Raw genomic sequence first — 15,556 nt, forward strand, 5'->3', positions numbered from 1 at the left:
CATTTAAAACGACCATAACCAGATGTCTTCTACTTCTAGCTTTAGCTAGAAGAATAACCCAGCTTAACTTTATTAGAGGCTAAGGCATGAATTAATATAGTCCTAATTTATAGACCTTGGCATGACAAAAAGCACTGTCTATATACCAATCATGCCAACTAAACTTAACTACCCTTACTCTTCCATCCTTTAATTCTCATGGTTACTTTTCTGTCTGCGTGCTTTGCCTTAAAATTCTGCTTATTAAATATGTCATAAGTGGTTAGGGAAATAGCTTATCCACTACTTTCTTATCCACTCCCTTCATTGTGAAGCCATCCATTACCATACTATAAAAATCTAATTCCTCCCTTTTTGAAAACTTACTGCTGCGGCAATAAGTCTGCACTTAGTTACATTTTGTATTGTTATCTATTTTGATGAAGGCAGAGATCTTGTCTGCTTCACTCACTGCAATATCCATACTCCAAATATAGAGTTTTTAATATCCAGTAGCATAATCAAATGGTTAAGAGCACAGGCTCAGGAGCAAAACAGCCAGAGTTGTACTCATGGACTTGGCTTCTTCATATGCTTGCAAGGGTTGACAGTGTACTTACATTTTCTGGGTCTCTATTTCCTCATTAGCAAAATAAGTGCTAAAGATAACATCTATTTCATGGAGTGAGTGTGAGCTTTAAATGACATATAAAGTACTTAACACAGGCACACAAAAAGCACAATACATGTTCGCTATTATTCCACCTACTAGGTGCTCAAGAAACACTAGTGGTGAATACATGATAAATATCTTGTTTCCTGCTGATATAAAGGCCAACTGTGAATGGCTTCAAGACTCCAATGACTTTACCCATGTATTTATAGTCAAGAGCAATCCTAGGCTAAAATGCATAAAAGAGTATAATACAGATAAACACTTTCTGCTTAACTTTGCCAGCAAAAATGTGAGAAAAACAATTATTTTGATAATGGCTTCAGAAAAGTTACTGGTGACGTATTTAATGTCTAATAAAAATAATCGTTTCTACAGTTAGCCTATGTACTGCATGACATGCTTAGCTGTAAGATAGAAACATTTAAACACTGTATTTTGCAGACATTTCCAATTCATCTAAAAAATTGAATTCTTGACTACTGTTTAAGCTATTTATTCTTGTTGTGTGACTTTCAGAAGTCTCTACATTGTCCTATAGCTGAGCTTTTTCAAGAGCTAAAAGAGGGGAGATAAACTTAATGGTCTAAAAAGTTTTCTCTGGATCAATACATATGTGAAGCCATGATTCCAAGTCAATAAAAGATATCTACATTGTACATTATTTCTGATTTGTCATTGAAAAAAAATTGTATGTTACCTCAGTTTAAAAAAAATGATTGCACACATTGTACAGAGTATCCTCAAAACCTTTTTCTGAATTAGAAATTGTCATTTTATAGATAAGAAAACTGACACCTAGGCAAATAAAATGACCTCCTCAAAGTCATGTTATTAATAAATAGAAAACCCAGAATTAAAACCCTGACTCTGAATGTGTCACTTTCTCATTCTATGTGTACTTCTCTGCAAGTAATAGTTTAATTTTAAAATGCTAACTTAACACAGTAAGACATATAACTATGTAATGTGCACAGAAAAATAATTTCATATTCAGCAAATATTTAGTTATAGCGTATGACAAAATTTTACTTCACTTTAGAGACATTCATTACAGAGAAGACAACATGGAAACTAAATAAAATGTAAAAGTTATCTCCTGCTTTCTGCTTTAGTTAAAAAAAAAAATGTGTTTATTCTAATCACCAGAAAACTGCAAATCAAAACCACAATGAGATACTATCTCACACCAGTCAGAATGGCTACTATTAAAAAGTCAAAAAATAGCACATGCTGATGATGCTGTGGAAAAAAGAGAATGCTTACACACTGCTGGTGAGAATGTAAATTAGTTCAGACACTGGGGAAAGCAGTTTGGAGATTTCTCAAACAACTTGAAACAGAACTACCATTTGACTCAGTAATCCAATTATCGTGTACATACCCAAAAGAAAATAAATAGTTTCACCAAAAAAACCCCACAAGCACTTGCATATTTATTGCAGCACTATTCATAAGAGCAAAGATACGGAATCAACCTTGGTGCCCATCAACAGTGGACTGAATAAGGAAAATGTGGTGCATATATACCATGGAATACTACACAGTCATAAAAAAGAAGGAAATCGTGTTCTCACTTCTAAGTGGAAGCTGAAAATTGGGTACACATGGATATAAAGACGGAAGAATAGACACCGGGGACTCCTAGAGGAAAGAGAGACGGAGGGGTCAAGGGCTGGAAAACTATCCGCTGGGTAGTATGCTCTCTTCCTGGGTGATGGCACAATTTGTACCCCAAACCTCACTGTCACACAATATACCCACGTAACAAACCTGTACATGTACCTCCAAATCTAAAATAAAGGTTGAAATTTTAAAAAAAATTAAGTGTTTATTTAAAAATTACAAAATACATAATATTTGAACCCAAACTTAGCCTGAAATCTGACTTCCTGAGATGTTTTTTATCATTTTAAAGGAAGGTGGAAACAAGAATAGGAATGAGATTTTGTTTGTTTGTTTTTTAATTAATGGTACGTTGATCGGGGATACAAGTAATTGTGCATTCTGTGATTGCATATTACCTTCCTTGTGAAAAGTTAACATTAACTATTACTTGGGAAGAATAAAATGAATTAGTCTTAACAACTAATAAAAGAGATGACCTTTCAAAGAGACTGTGCCATTAAAATCAAACAGCAAATCTATTTTTTTCCTACCTATAGAACAGGTTTTCAGATATAGATTGTAAAACTGTGGCCAAGGCCAATAGTCTGGTGACATGGCCCAGGTTTGTTAGAAAACGTGTAAGTACGGAAGGTAACTAAATCCATTTCCAGTGAGACAGGGATGTGTTGGAGTAAAAAGAAGTTTTGGGTAATAGTTTTTAACGGTCTTGCATATCACAGTGCCCAGCATAGTTCGCAGGAATTAGTAGATGCTCTTCAACATTGCCATCTTTTCATTTCCCTTGATGATCACTGACGTTTGAAAAGATTATAATAAACATTCCATTATTTTATTCAAGACATGCTGATGACACATCTATGCATTGCATCCAAATTTGGGGATACATGACATGATAGGATTCAGAGCCTAGTGAAATGATGTCTGACTCCACATTGGGGTAGATCAGAACTATCTCCGAGGCTCTCTCCAGCTAACACACATTTTCTGGGGCCGTGTCTTGTCTTTCTCCAATTAAAAGTAAAAGCTACAATGCATATCTTGCTATGTCCCATCACACTGGGATGTTGTAATTTAAAAACAAACAGGCTTTGAGTACTTAGTTATTGAAATGCTCACAATCTTTTAAATTCTCATTTCTCACTGAATCTTTGCCTGAGGAAAGACTGCAAATATTATCAGCAATTTATATGATGTATTTATATCAGAATACTTTGAATATATATAAAAGGATTGACTCGCTAGGCTAAATGAAACCTTTAAAAGTTCACTTTCTGCAACCGTCCATCAACACTTGAATCCTATCTGCAACATGCAACCAATCAGTCGTCCAGCTTGTTCCTATGACAAGTGGTCTATTCTATCTTCAAACATGTCTATTAGAAGATCTTCTATGTATGATAACATAAAACATTTCTTCCCAAAGTTACTACTAACAGTACTACTCCTTGTGCCAAACAGAAAAGTATACTCTCTCTCCTACAAGAGAGCTTTTTCAATTTTGGGTCTCTTATGAATTATCTCATCTTCAGGTCAACTCTTCCTAACAACAGCAACCATATACTGTACAATAATCCCCCTTTATTCAGATGGAATATGTTCCATGACTCCTAGTAGATGCCTGAAACCACAGATGGTACTGAACTACAAATACACTACACGAGACAGTCAATCTGATAACCAAGAGGGCTCCTAAGTGACTAACTGGTAGGTAGTGTGCATAGCGTGGATATGCTGGACAAAGGGATGATTTGTGTCTTGGTGGAATGAAGCAGGACAGTCCAAGCTTTCATCGTGTTACTCAGAATGCTGTGCAGTTTACATCTGATGAATTGTTTATTTCTGGACATTTTCATTCAATATTTTTGAACCACAGTTGACCAAGGGTAACTGAAGCCACAAAGAGAAAGTACAAAACTGCCAATCAGAAGGGACGACTGTAACAGCAGTTATTTTATGTCAAGGCTTCAAAGGGAATTAAGAGCATCAGTACAGATCTACTGATTGATAATCATAAATCTGATTATGTCACTGAACTGTTCGAAGCTAGCCAATGGCTTCTCATTCGGTCGCTCAGAATAAAACCTATTTATTTATGGTGTTTAAAGCTTTAGATAATCTGGTCCTTGCCTAGCTCTCAAACTTCATGTTCACTCTGTTCCAGTCACATGGCTTTTCTTTTACTTGTTCAATGTAAGAAGCCAGTTCTACTGTGTCTTTGTAGTCCTTTTGCAAATTCACGGAATGTTCTTCCTTTACGTTTTCCATGGATGACCCTTTTTGACTTTCAGGATGTCCCAAATATCATTCCCTTACACATGTCTTTCCTGCCTAAGAAATCTAGTTACTATCCACCAATCCAGTTACTTTTTAAAAATTACTTTCTTTTTATTCTTTGCTTTCATATTTACTTTGTCACTTTTTAATACATTTTATTTTCTTCAAAGTACATATCTTCACCACATCATTTGTTTCCTTATTTCTTGTCTTCTTTATTTCCAACAGCATGTATGTTCCATGGGAATGAGGATTGGTTCTCTCTTGTTTTAAACTATATACCCCAAGTATAATCAAACAGTGCCTGAGATACTGGAGGTGTTCAATGAATGCTTATTGAAAAAATGATGATGCACCAACCAATGCTTGAAATTCTTTTCTGCTTCCTTTATGGCATGGTTACCAGTGCAACGATTATATGACGTACTGAAAGATTAACTAATTTGAAATATAACAAGATATTGTATCAAGAAGCATAGTAATGTTGTGTTTATATATCAGCAATTAGCTCTGAAATATAAGTTAAATTCATATTGATGTGATACTGAAAATGTAAGAACTTGGAATATTTAATACATTAATGCTACTAGCTATATGGAGATAACTTGGCAATTTGAGTGGCAATCTACACATTTGGTTTACATATTATCATTAATAAATTACTCTCTGTAAATTAGTAAAATGAATAAGTAAATAATTTCTCTTTCTCCACCAAAATAAATGAAATAATTTTAGCAGAATGTATAAAACAAATGTGAAGACTGAGAGAAAACAATGTAAGCTTTGTGTTTTGTTCCATGCTTTCAAATATATAAGCTCATTATTTTGGCAGAGCAGTTTCAAGTCACACATCTTATGAAAATAAAATATAACAGTAAAAATATATTTGCATAGTATTCTCAAATATACTCTTTCATTTATCCTCATAACAATTCTGGTAGGTAAGTTGGGAAGCTATTATTTTCCCCATTTTAAAAATTAGAAAATGTACATAGATAAAATTCAACTTGAAAGCAAACCATATAGCTGTTCTTAGACATTTATAAAATCTGGCATAGCACAAATTGGGATATTATGTTCAATTTTATTCCTCGTTTCTTAAGAAAGGAATTATGGCATGTGTAAAAATAATAATTGCAAAGAACTTTGTTAAAGTCTTGAAAACCATGAGGATACGAATGAGTGAACATGAAAATATTCAGCTAGTCCAATATTATTAAGGGAGAACATATGGAGCCTAAATAAAGTACCTCTAGGATAATAGATAAAAATACTCTTTTATTATGCAATAATAAGAAAATACATGGAAATTGGTCATTTCAAGACACTAACAGATCATACATTCTGAGACATAGTACAGAATTTCAAAATTGTTGAGCCTAGTCTAATGTCCTAATATTAATATTAGAAAAATAGTTCTTTGTTATCCAGTGCCCTGGAATTCATCGGTAGCAAAGGTTTAGACCGTATTGGAATCTAAGTCCCCTGGCGCAATCTTCATCAACTGTATTACAAAGATTTTTACCCAGCTTTTCACCAAGGGACAATATAAGCACTCAATTTTTCAAAATCCTGATGTATGAATCCATACAAGGAAATTAAAGTAAACAGGAGATATACTACCAAAAGAGTAGCTGCTTCTTAGAATTTTTTCTTAATATGTTCAAAGAATAAACAGTTAACATCACAGTTAAGCTTTTAATGGCTGTTGTTATTAGAATTCAGGTCTCATGGTCTGGGTACTGAAGTTTACCTTGGATTGCATAAATTTGTAGGGGTGTGTGTGTGTGTGTGTGTGTGTGTGTGTGTGTGTGTGTTGGCCTAGCAATATTTTAAAATTATTTAAACAATTGACATAATTTAAAAAGTGGACATTTTTAACCTACAAATTTGAATTTTCAAATCAAGATCTGTCTTACTCCAAAGTACAAGCTCTTTCTGCTTCGTCACACTGCTGACTCAACAAACCTAATACAACTGTACACCATAAAGACACTACTGTTCCTCCCAACATCACCAATCCACTATGCCAGTCGGTAGTCTGACAGTACCTACAAAAATCCCGGAAGACTCAATCAAATTCTGATACCTATGAATATTTACATTAAGAAGTGTCTTATGTCACAGAAAGGATAGGCCTGTAATTGTGATCAGATTAACTCCTATCTGCAAAAGCTTGAGAAATATAAACACTACTTTTAAAGAAATTATGTCTGACTGACTTCAAAATCTAGAATGCAAATAGTTGGTTCATTACTAATTTCACATGTAGGCAATCTGAAGCAAAACGTGACAAAGTCTCTTTCCCAAAGTCACAGACAGAGGCAGTTAGAGTTGGGGAAAAAACTCTTGTGACTATCTACTACCAGCCTCTGCTTTCCCTAATGGGTCACAGTTTCCCTAAGTCTATAACGTGCTCCCTAAAACTACCAGGTTTCAAGGATTTTCCCAGGTCTAATAAATGTGGCTTTATTTCTTAGATTTCTTTCTAGATACATTGGTCCATATTTAATAGTAATCTCATTGTAACCATTACATTGGAAAATTGGGAAAACATGCATTTCTCCCTTGAAAGCAAATATTGACAGAGTGATATGATAAGTTACAAATAACATCTCCTTACATTTAAAGATATCTTTATAGTGTACAACAGGGCTTTGCATATAATTGCACAGCAGTAAATAACTTAGAGAAACTGCCTGTTTCCAAATACAATTTTACATAAAATGCTGACATTGCTATCTCAAGTTATAAAATGACTGGAACTCTTTATAAGTACATTTATTTTTCTAAGAAACAGCAGCATGCATTTTCTATTGGATGTGTGTGTTTATTGCTCTGTGTGCATTTGCATTGGGAAAGTAGGTATTTGAACTGTGTTCAGTTTCAAAACCTCCAGAAACTATCACTATTTTTTCTCAATATTCCTCTAAAACCAACTGTAACACCAGGAGGTTCATAAATGTTTTTCCTGATGTATATATCCTTTAACATTATTCTCTTATTAAACAATCAAAGGTATTTGTATTTTGCTTTTTATTGCATTTAGCCTTCTTTTTCTTTTCTTTTCTTTTTCTTTGAGACGGAGTCTGGCTCTGTGGCCCAGGCTGGAGTGAGTGGCGCCATCTTGGCTCCCTGCAAGCTCCGCCCCCCGGGTTCCCGCCATTCTCCTGCCTCAGCCTCCCGAGGAGCCGGGACCACAGGCGCCGCCGCCACGCCCGGCTAGTTTTTTGTATTTTTAGTAGAGACGGGGTTTCACCGGGTTAGCCAGGATGGTCTCCATCTCCTGACCTCGTGATCCGCCCGTCTCGGCCTCCCAAGCATTTAGCCTTCTTTAAACAGTCTAGAATAAATTTTCAAGAAGTAGAGTTTATTTTGGTATGAAACGGCTACTTCGTAACATGGTATAATATTATATTATATATGATCAACACGGGCGGTTGATCATATGTAATGATCAGTGTCAATGTAGAAGGTATCATTGGCTGTAATTAAAACCAAGAAAAAAAGAAACAGATGACAAAACATTACTGATGAGGAAATTCAAATAGAAATTTGGTGATTTCCATTTTGAAATCTGGCAGTCTTTGACTTAAATAAATGCAATCAGTGTTGCCAAGTTTGATTAATGAGAGTTGTACAGTCGTGTGCTGACAGTCCCCACCATAGAGATACCTTATTTTTTCTGATATGAAACACTGCTGAAAAATGCAACCCAATCAGATTTGGCCCCTGGACAACATGTGCTATCATCACTGTACCGTGAACTGAGATTGATTGGTAACCAGCTGTGACAAAGTGGAGAAGAAGCTCTGTGTTTTTGTGTTTTGTTTTTTTTTTCCCAAGGAGGAAAAAAAGAAAACGAAAACTGTATTGTGTCAAAATCATTACCATCTGTTCAGCTGAATAAACAAAACAAAGTAAATTTATTTTAATACTTAAAACCCACAGTTTGCATGCATAATTCTGTTTGTGTGTGATCTTATATTTGAAGAATAATCTTAAAAGTGCTTCAAAAGAGAAATATTAAGTATGTTTTACAAAACAAAATACTATACTCTAAAACCACTTCCAAATTTACATAAAAGAATCTATGTTATTTTTTCTTCATAAACATACCTGCTTTCATACCTAGTGGAAAGATTTCCTATACAGCTAAATTTACTTTTAAAATATCAAACAGGAATTGAAAACTGGCAAAACTTTATAACCACATTTTATTCATTACTCATACTTTGCAATTCTTGGTGCACATTAAGCCTCAAGGGTAGGAACTTCTCATGATTTTCTAGCTGTTAAGAATATAATTCAGACAATTTAGGGATTCCCAAGCCTTCCACAATGACCATAGAATTTAGGAGGAGAAAACAAATTAAGAAATATAAATTAAAATTTTTATTACAAACTGGCATTTTATCATGCTTAGCTCAAGCCTGTGTATCTCATCACCTTGCTTGAGTTATGTGAGGACTCTATAAAACTTCCTGACTGGCCATTCTCATCTCAAAAGCACCTTTGTTTTTCATGGAAGGAAATTTATTTTCTCAACATGCTTAGTTTTCGAAATCACCTACTACTTCTTCTTATAAGATTTCTGGCTCCAATTCTAGAACAAGTGTTTTGAATTAGCACTTAAAATTTTATTATGCATCTGCTGTGTTAATCGTTAAGTTGGCCAATAGTAAAAACTATGAATTGAACCAGGAAACATTTAATGTCTATATGAGTAAATGTTTCTTTCCCTTGAAGGAGACCTGAAAAGTTTGGTTTCAATTTTCGAAACACTTCCACTCAATTCAAATAGTGGAAGGTCAACCTATACCTTTCAGACTCTTTCAGAAAGTAAAGGTCTATAACTATAGGCATTCCATAGTTCCACAAGTCAAGACAATTTCACTACGGAGCTTTCTATGAAAATGTCACGTAGTGTATTGTCTGACTTTCAACAGAAGAATTTTTAGGATAAAATCATTTATTCATCTTGTGGAACCCTGTACTGATTTTTTATACATACCCACTAATCAGTTCCCCTGTGCCATGCTATGGACATGGAGATCCGTCCATCTAGAACTTGCTGACAGTGTTATTCAATTACATTAAAACATGCATTTTAGTAACTCCCAAGGTTACTCAAGGCACACGTCTATGGACTATAAACTTTCCTGCAGAAAGTTAAATCTTCTACCTCTTTCAATGTTGAGAGCTGAAAATAGGAAATGTTGCTCAATTTTTCTAAAATGATATCTCCATTCACAATTTTTCAAGTAATATCTTTGCATAGGCAACACTTGAAACTGTTATTAAGAATCACATAAGCACTTATTGGCAATCTAATTCCATATGATGCTTTCTTAATCTTTAATATTTAAGGTGTATTCTAAAGGCGAGCTCTTAAATCACCTTTGAGGCCTGAGACCTCAAAATGAACACAATAAGCCATTATTTGGTTGGTACAGACTGAGTCTTTGTTTTTAATCTGTAGACAACCATAGGTCACACTTTTCTTTTTGTCTACAATATAATGCAGGCTAATGTTTACAGTTTGGGTGAAGTGAATATTTGCCAATTTTCTCAGGGATGAGGTTGCAAGCAATTTCTGGGCAGGGCATCTTAGAGAAGTATGAGAGACAGATATCCTTTTAAGAAAATGAAAATTTTCACAGCATTATTGTAAAAATAAAAGAAATAAAAAACCCTGGGAGGTTACACTCGCAGGGAACTAGTAAGATGCAAGGTTATTCAAGTGTGCTTGCTGTTCTGTTCTGAAGACCTTGACAGAAAACCAAAATGAAACTTGAAATATGGTGGCCTCCTCATCTTGTCTTAATTAACCAAGCCAAACAATATTTTAGCCTCTCTTGACTTCCCATACTCTACCCCTGCTTACCTTCATCCTCCAGTGACCACTGGCTCTCTCGTCTGCCTGACCCATCAATGCAAAATCCCTATGCTAATCTTCCTTTCACACAGCTGAGAGAGCAAGACATTTTCCAACTAAAAAACTAAGCAAAGACAAACAAATAAAAAAGATGTTTACCACAATTGGACAATCGTTGATTTAATGAAGTGCAGATTTCCGCTCATAAGGTAACTAGGCCAAAAAGACTAGGACTTGAACCGATGCCAAGGAATTTGGGTACTGACCACCTTGGAATGAGAGCCTCTCTCTGGAGTGTGGGCAATGAAACCAAACTTCAGCTGGGCTCTTTCAGAGGTCCAAGCATCCTGCTTACCCTAAACCAGAACTCCTTCTAAGTTTTAACCAGTGGAGCCTGTGGCTGTCTTCTGAGTGCCTGTCTCTCCCATCTTCCATTCCTATGGCAAACATGGGAGACTCCAGGGATTAATTCTCTTGGCAAATTTGTGGCCAGCCGTAAAGTTCCCAGCCTGTTGTTTGTGTTCATCACCCAAGTTTCCATCTTCTCCTGTCATCTTATTCTCTTGTTTTTCATTTCCTCTGAAGTGAGTTTCATCTCCTCTAATATAACCCCTCACAAAATTTTTGTGGCCATCTCCACAAGGATTTTTCACTGTGCTTTCTAAACTACCTGTTTCCTGATTTGTGAAATGTCCTTTTCATCTGTCTTTCTCAGGTATTTCTCCTCCATGCCTTAATGCAAATCTGGCTCTTTCCTGAGGGTTTGCCTTCTGGAGGAAACGCAGAGGAAGAGGGAAAATGAAGACCACACCGCCAACCATTCCAAGCAATGACTCCGTGTCTGCACAGAGTAATTACTCAATAAATATTACTTGAATGAGATACTTATTCTCTCTCATGCAAATAAAATACAGCAAACCAAAACAAAATTCAGCTTCATTGAGTCTCATGTCATCCAGTTTTGAAATGAAATATTTAGAATTTCTTCTTCCTTAAGATGATAATTAATAGGCCTTACCTCACAGGGCTGTGGTAAGAGCTAAGTGATTCAATACATTCAGAGTTTTGAGATTTGCACAAGGCACATAGTAAATCCTCAATAAATGTCATCTAACATTTTCCATAGCTGACCTCACTTCATTCTTATCACCACTTCCAGTGATATTATTGTCTCTATCTCTTTTGGGCCATTGTCCTCTCTGGCCTTTGGAATGGCTTTGCCTTTGAAATTTGAGGTTCAAATGTCTGATCCTGCCATAACCTTGGTTGTGTCTTCCTCACTTAATCGGTTCACAGACTGAACCTCTTCCTCCATGTCTCTCTCTCAACCCTCTCTCAATCTTCGTTACTTTCTCTACCCTGCTTAGATGTCATGGTCCATAAGTTGCTTGTCTATATCTTCAATTATCTTGTGCCATTGCTTTAATGTTGCATTTGCTTGGCAAAACCCCAATTTTATATTAATACAACAGTTTACCGTCTTCTTTATATATATACAGTAGACTAAAAAAAACTTCAATTCACCCTTGACTGGCTCTCTGGAGGGCTCAGGGAGTAATTCAAACTTCTGAACTCAGTCTATATGTGACATCCTCATCGGTCTCTGGCCACTTCGCCAGGCCCCTCTTGCACTCGAGCATTCAACTATACCCCAGAATTCTCGAGCTGTCTCTTGCATCCCTGCATATGCTGAGCCTTCACATCTGGTCCACTCTCCATACCTCCCATCTCTCTCTCCCATTAGTCCACCTACTTCTGCTTATGCTGACACAGGATTAACTTAATATCTACTTACACCTCTAGATTTCAATCTCCATAAAAGCATGGCCCTGTCACTTTTATTAACAGTTGTATCCTCAGAATACAAGTAGTACAGTTACTTGAACCTAGTAGGCAGTCATGACAAATTTGTTCAGAGGGAATAAATGAAGGCTGTACACATGCAGGAAGAGGAAGGTTATGTTCTTTCATTGGCATCAAACATTGCTCATGACAAAATGCCAAGTGTGCACAAAGGAGACACTGGGGACACCACAGTATATTTTGAGCAGAAGAATCACTTCATTTTCTGTTTACTGAACTTTGAACTCTGTCTGAGTTTGTTCAAGTTATATCTTCTATTCATCATTTTCCACTTCAAATATTCTCTCATGTCCAATGCCTTCCAATTCTGAATATTAACACAATTAACACAGTTTTTCACAGGACCCAGGAGCCACCCTCGAACCTAGTTCAAGATAGTTATAAGTTATAGTTGTAAGTTATAGCTCAAGGTAGATATAAGTTAAAGAGAATATCCTTGCTCACACCTGTCTTTGTTCTATTATTTAACCTGAAAACCTTATGAAATAAACCATACCCTAATGCATGAAGGATTGTTAAGCTGGGCAAAGACAAGATGCAGGGGAACTTGTTGCTTTTCCTTTGTGTTTGCTGAAGACAGGACAGAAATTTACATATACAAAAGGTCTTTCTACCCTCCTTCCTATCTTCCCACCTGTAGACAGACTGTAATTTCTCCCTTGCAACCTTTATCAGCTTAGAGATGGCACCAGAAGAATCTGGGAGCAAACTACTCTTTCCTATTCTCCTGCCTCTGAAGCCTAGGACTACTTTGTCTTGTCACTTTTCTAAAATTGATGTTTTTTGTTGAAGATAATATGGAAACCAGACTCGTAAACCACTGCTTTGAGTTAGCTCTCTCTCATTTTGACGTACACTACACTCATTAATAAACCTGTTTCCTCTTGTTAATCTGTATTTTGTTGAAGGAGTCTATCCCAACTACAACTTATGAGGGTTGAGAAAAAAATTCATTTTCTCCCTTCACACATGCACCCCTGTTGCCTACATGAAGAAACCGAAGTTTGATCTTCAGCAGTAAAAAAAGAGCAAGGTCTAAAAGTTGTTTTTTAAAAATATTTTAAGATAAAAATTAAGTTTTTAAAAAATATTTTAAGATAAAAATTAAGTTTATGTTAAAAGGCATATGATAAAAATTACAAATGTATTCCATTATTGATAAACCCTTCATTTATACCAAATATTAACATGAAAGAACTTGCCATAATTTTAGAATTTACTTAGAATATTTTTAAATCACTGACATTGTAGTTATTATTTTTTGTCATTACACTATGAACAGCTGCAGAAAGTGCATTGACCTATCACTGACAATTACGTTACTGTTCCCAAAAATGCAGGGAACTTTAATATCAACTATAGCTGTTCTGGTTTTCACTAAATTGAGAACTCCTAAACATTTAGAGATTTAAATATACTTATATATTTAATATGTATATATTTGTCTTATACTATCTTAAAAATATGTATAAATCTCTAAACTTTGAATATATACATTTATATATAACATGTAACTTTTACTGTATAGCTTATAACATTGTACAATATATGTTATATATAAATTTTTGTAATATATAAAATTTTCACGATTTTACTGTGTATTTAAAAATTATATATACTATATAAATACATATTTAAAGACTAGAGATTCAAATATAGAGACCTGTTGGCAAAATTTTGAGAAAGACATATAGAGATGGCTGGAACTTTCAATTTAGTGAAAATCAGAATAATCATTAAAGTTCCCTGCAGTTCTGAGAACAAGATATATATGTGCTTTTTGAAATCATGTACTTCTTCTTTCTACATTCATTTAAGATCGAATCCATAGCATTATAGAGATTAGATTATAGGGAAAGAATTTCTTGTTTCTTTGGTTTATCATGATCAGAAAGGAGTATTTCATTATTTTCATTATCCTTATTAATATGCAACACTCTTTTGACAAATTTTCCACTAACTTTTCATAGATTTTTAAAATAAAATCTGGTGCAGCTTCCTGAATTTATTAATTTTAAATATTTTAAAAATATTGCAGGTATTATTTTCAGTAAGTTCTTAACTAAGTAGAACTTGGAAATTTACTGTTAAAAATAGAAATATATTACAACCAAGAAGATCAACCAAGAAGAACATTTGTTCTTATTGGAACCAATAAAGTTGTGGAAGCAAGTTAAGTTATCCTTTCATTTAGAAATAATTGTTTTACTGGATTAAATACTTTCAAAACTGGTTTTACAATAGGATTAGAAATTGCATTATCAGATTTGGAAAAGTAGATATATCTCATAGCTGTGTGTTTGGGTAGAAATTATCCTAAACTTTAAGTCCTTTTAGGAAAGGACTTCAGGGATCACATCCACAAGAATCCACAGTGCTCACAGACCAGACTCAAAGTTTTTAGATAGGCAGAGCCCATTCTCGCAGTCTTCTCTGTGCAATAAGAAATGCTGTGATAAGAGACAGCCCATCCACGGTAAAATTGGGAAAATGCATTTCCGAAAGTGCCATCTATTTGGCGGCCTTGCTGTCTTTGTTGGACAAATGCTAAGAAGTCTCCTTCCTCAATGTTCAAACTGAGAACTAGCTGGGGAAGTGACTACATTATCAGAGGGATGGTCAGTCCGGGATGCTGTGGAAGATTCAAAAGGCTCTCTTCTTCTTCTTTTTTCTTTGGCCAAGAGAAACTTCCTCTTGAAACGTGTTTCTGGAATAATTCACGAATTTCATACAACCTCGTAGGAACACTTCTGATCATTAAATGTTTCGCATAACTTGTGGGTTTGTAGGTCTATTTGAAAATGAGGTTTGAACATTTCTCTAATTAAGATATTCTTCACTAGTTTCGTCAATTCAGCAAATATTTGCAAGGAATATAAAGAAAAATTATCTGCCTTATATATTCTAGAAAAGGTGGAAATATCCATTCATCTCAAATCACTAGAAAACCAACAGGTCCTCTTCTTGTGTTCAATGATGACATGCCTACATCAAACCAAATGATGATATTATTCATTTATCCCATTTTGCATAACCATCATATCTAAGGCAACAAAAAAAGGTTATTATATTTGAAGTCTACTTCAGTGAATTATATTCTATTATTTTTGCCCTAACATTAAAAACAAAAAAAAAATTACATAAAATAACTAACTGGGCAATGCCCAGACTGATTTTTTCCGTGAAATCAGTGTTTCTTAACCTCAACAATCAGCATTTTGGGTCAGATTCTTTCTTCTTTACTGTGGGAGTTGTCTGGG

At 34.9% G+C, this 15,556-nt stretch overlaps 1 protein-coding gene across 5 annotated transcripts in view; it reads right to left on the reverse strand.

Moving 5' to 3' along the window:
* The window catches only part of ROBO2 (roundabout guidance receptor 2), a 602,415-nt gene that overhangs the window by 130,498 nt on the left and 456,361 nt on the right, over positions 1–15,556 (reverse strand). The window lies entirely within an intron of this gene.

The sequence above is a fragment of the Macaca mulatta genome, chromosome 2 (assembly GCF_049350105.2).
Source record: "Macaca mulatta isolate MMU2019108-1 chromosome 2, T2T-MMU8v2.0, whole genome shotgun sequence".
NCBI lineage: Eukaryota > Metazoa > Chordata > Mammalia > Primates > Cercopithecidae > Macaca > Macaca mulatta.